Below are 5,373 nucleotides of genomic sequence, written 5' to 3' on the forward strand. Positions count from 1 at the left end.
TTATATTTTTATTTTATCACAAGAAATTTAAATTGTATTTTTGCAAGATTCGATGTTGTTGTGTTATTTATTATATCGTTTGAAGTTTGCAAGTTATATGAATATAGTTTTTCATACCTACAGCAATGGACTCAGCTCCAATAGAATAACCATTATAATTTGATTTTACCCAATTAATTTAAATCTATGACTTTACTTTATATTCATTAGTTCAATTTATAAAAAAAACAAATTATTTATTTATTTTTGAGATTGACTTTTTGAATATTAAATTAAATCGAGTGTTTAATTTACTGTCAGTTGCATTATATTAGTAGTCAAAGAAATTATTATTTTTTCATTTTGTCAAATTAATTAAAATATGAATCGTTATTTTGTATAATCAAGATGTTATGTAAAAAGTGTATGGTGGGGGTTTCCTTATGATTTTTTCAAATAAAATGTGTAATTTTTACACATCCAAAAATTTGCAAATGACAAACACAACTGAACCACAAATATATTCTAATTTAATACTTCCAATAAACATTTTATTTACAACTAAAATATTTTAAATTTTACTAGACAGTGTTTAGGTATTTTTAAAACAATATGATTTAAAGTAATGCAATCTTATAAGATTATTTGACCACTAAACTAAATAATAGTAATGCCAACAATTTTTCCGTTATTTTTTTTACTAGAAACGAATACATTTTTTAACGTGAAATTGTATTAGTTTTTAATTTTTGAATTATTTTAGATGATAAAATTATACGCACTTAATAATTTCTCATAATATAAAATAGAATTAAGAATTAAAGTATTTTGCAATTTTGAATGTGTCAATTAATCATGCTTTTAGTCTTAAATATTTTCATCGACAAGGTTTGAAGGTAAATAAATACTAAATACACATCGATTTTAACATCAAAATAATGACAATTTTTTTGTTGTTTACTGTATAGTTCAAAACGAGATAGGTACCTAGTCAATTTTGTTTTGTGCTTAATGGCCGTACTAAAAAAAAACATCAAAGTTTAATACACAACTTTTCCTTAAAGAATATTATTGAAGTTTCATTATGTTTAATGGTTATTCTTTATCATTCAACATAATGTATTAGGTATAAAAAAAACATTTATACATATATATCGTTGGAATTGTAGGGAAATGGTTAAAATAATATGAACAATCAGTTAAACACAATGGCTTATTTATGGTGGTGTATTTCATTCAGGTATTGTATGTACCTATATTAAATTGAGTTATTTTAATAAATATTAGAATAAAAAAACAGGAGACTCACTTTTGCCAAATTATAAATATTTCGACTATAACTCATCGTCGGGTAGATGTGTTATTTTTTTCGACTTAAACTAACAACTAAGCGATCTATGTGCAAAATACTAGCCCACTGCTGTCATCGTTGTTTGATATAACATTTTAATTACAACATAACTATACGGTTATTAATTACACTTTTAGTAAAGGCATTTTTAAATAAATATATACAAAAATACGTTTCTGAGCAAAATTATATATGGATGGACTGGCATATATTTACACGGATATGTATATAATTATGTTAAATTATATTCGATTTTTAACAGTATTTGGTATTTACTATATTATTATTCACTTTTTAAAATTTTAGAAATAACTTATATATTAAGGCAATTATGGCGTACCACCGTACAGTGTGTTTATAGGTTCTTAACTGTATAAATAGCTTACATTTAGTATAACATATGTTTTAAGAATTAAATTGTGTATAGAATTACATAATATATGATATTAGATTTGCTATTTGCAATCGACTGCAGGCTATCTAGTTCAAATATCAGAATTGGAATGTGATTTGTGGATCAATTGTCCAAATAACATATTAAGTGTTGTATAAAACTAACCGACTAAAAAAAATGCACTGCCAAACTGATTGATGATTCTTTTAAATATAAAAAAGACCTTAGACCATCCTTAATGTCTTTATTCGTTATATACTTATGTAAGTATATCATATGTGAATACAACGTTATCTACAATCAAAGATCTTAAATAAGGAAAACGTAGTTATATGTTGCACTACTCAATCAATTTTGTTTTAATTCAAAAATGAATAACTGTAGAGATTTGAAATATTTAATACATTTTTATACTAGCATCTCAAAGACATGTTAGAATTTTCAAAAAAATTAATTATTTCTAGACATTGAAAATCTATAACTTATTTTAGTTTTTATTCAACTATAATCTATATACTATAAAAAGTGTGTACCTACATTTAATAAAAGGTACTTTGTTATTTATTGTAACTATAACTAAACAATATTGACAGTACGTTCAAATAGTCATATCATATTATTTACAATTTTCATGAAAATCATGAAAATATGTAAATTATTTTTAGTTAAAAATGTTTAATCGGGTATTTCTACTGAGTACCTACCCATAAATACTAACTTCCTAGTTATTTAATGTTAAAATATTGATAAAATGAGATATTTTAACATATAATAACTATATCTATAACAATAGTTATTTTATTGTAACTCAAAGAATATAATTCGTAGGGATTTGAAACTATTTACCACTATACGTATTTTTTACTATAAACAATAACATTTTAAAAATATTTACACAAGTCTTAACCTAGTTATACCACGCTATCCTATTTACACCATTTTACCAGTTACCACAATACGACGTTAATAGACTTATTTTTGTTATTAGTTTTTAATAGATAGCATTATTTATTATATGAAATAATATTGAAATACTATAATAAATTACTGTATAAAATATGCGATTTGTTAGCAATACAATGTAATAAAATATTCTTAGAGATAAAGGTTGACAGATCGTTTCTATTCAAAATTATTTTTCATATGCAATTATTTTTATCTTAAATTTAACACATCCAATGCAGTTACCTACTAAATCAATCAATCAATGATGATGTACACTCGACATCTATACTCTATACGGAGTGAATTCGGCGGTTTTGTTTGTTTAAAATCGAGATTATAAGTTTTAGAACTTGGTTCACGAAACTTAGATTCATAGATTCTTAAAAATCATTCACAAAAATTAAGGATTCTGCCAAAAACAATATTGAAGAATCGCTGCTATTGGCTAAAATAATGAAAACAGTTAAATCTCATAATCATATTATTACATTTTAAAACTTATTCCAACACGGCGCATTAAATAGGCAATTTAGCAACACTTATGTCGAAATATTGCATTGCTTACTTATAAGTTATAATTAATATCTTTTAGTTTGTTGCGTATTCATACTATTTTGGGAATAGATTTTTTATATTATTGTATGCTGTAGTATTTTTAGTATTACATTATTGTGAATATAATCAAATGTGGAATTTAATCCTGTTTTTATTTTATAAATATCCTGGTATTAAGTGTTAAAAATAAAACGCATCAACTATAATTTTTATATTTAAACAATAGTCTGCGCTTCATTAGTAGGTATAAAATGTGATTTGTTATGTACATTTATTTATTGAATTAAATTATTACACTGAGTGAAATGGTGATTAAGATGAAGTTAAAATCAAATTTTAGTCAAAACATGAAATGTAAACAAGAATTTATCGGAATTTCAAAGGGTGCTCATTAAAAATTACGTAGTGCTAACGATACTAGGACCTTTTCTACCACACCAATGCAATGCAAACATAATAAAATATCTCAATCAGTAAAGTATCAAACTAAATATATCCTATCAACCATAAGATGAAAGGTATAGAATTTTTTATTGAAAAATAAATTTAAAAAAAGTGGGTACCTAAGTGGATGTCACTTTAGTTTACAACTTACTGTTTTAATTTTATCGTGTATAAATAATGTTCATATAAACAGCGAAATTTATTTATTGTCATATGTTTTAGAGTTACACCACCAAAAACCAAAATTAGATTCATAATCAATTAATTTTTATTTTGGGTCAAAAAGCATGAAATTTTAATACAAGACTACTAATATATTATTTCAATAATAGTTGGAAAATATTAAAAATACATAGGCACAATTTTTTTTATAGGCATTTAAAGTTCGATATTTGACAACATTTATCAAATATTGAAAATTGAAAAATGATTTTGTAGTTAAAAATGTATAAAATGTTCAAATTGTATAGCTAAGGATTGAAAATTTAAAACAACGTTCCACGTAAGTAGGTTATTCTTTAACCAAAAAATCTAATAAATATAAAAACAATATTTTTATAGTTATTTTATGTTTAAATTTGGACGAAACTATATTTTAAATAACCAAGAATAGTGATTTTAGTTGTTTTGTTGTAATTTTATAATATTTATTCAACTCACCAGCTATCATATTAATAATAACTAATAATTAATAACAATATCAATATGATATAAAATATCCACACTGATAAACCGTCTCCGCTCAACATGGTTTTTCTTATAGGTATCTACTATGATATTATATCATTGAATTCAAATGTAATACCATCCATTATACAGTGACCCAATTGTAATCTACTGTACATCAGAGCGATATTCACTTACCCTCTTTTTTCCATTGTATTATCATTAAATATAATTACAATTTAGAACATACATTATTTTGTTTTTCAATAATTTTAAATAAATTGTTCACACAATTTAAAAATCTATATTTTTCCACTTAATTGATCGTGTGTAATAATGATTAGATAATAAGGAGTTGTGAGAAATCTGAGTATGTATAATAAACTATAGTGTGCTATACACAATCAAAATCCTGAGCCACGTTTAAGAATACTCTTGAGTGCTAGTGTTTATTTTCATGGATGATGCAATAACATCGACAAATTGGTATATTTGGTGTGTGGTAGTGTTTATATTTGAAACCAAATTGTGTATTGTGAATAATATTATTTTGTATTAGAATAAAGTAATTTCATTTTATTTATTTATTTATATTTGTTTACGCGGGATGAACCCAATAACATTTTTTAAAGTTATTACATTTGTTGGACTTAAATCTATTCAAAGAGAAAAATCAAAAAAATTATGAAAACAGTAATAATAACAAAAACAATAAGAATAATAAGAATAATAACATCAATGATGATGATGATAATAATAATAATAAAAATAATAATAATAATAATAATAATAATAATAATAATAATAATAATAATAATAATAATAATAATAATAATAATAATAATAATAATAATAATAATAATAATAATAATAATAATAATAATAATAATAATAATAATAATAATAATAATAATAATAATAATATATATATACAACAATAACAATACTAATAATAATAGCAATATAATAATAATATAATAATATATATTATTATTATTATTATTATTATTATATATATATTAAAAAAATATATCTACCA

Source organism: Acyrthosiphon pisum, chromosome A1 (assembly GCF_005508785.2).
Source record: "Acyrthosiphon pisum isolate AL4f chromosome A1, pea_aphid_22Mar2018_4r6ur, whole genome shotgun sequence".
NCBI lineage: Eukaryota > Metazoa > Arthropoda > Insecta > Hemiptera > Aphididae > Acyrthosiphon > Acyrthosiphon pisum.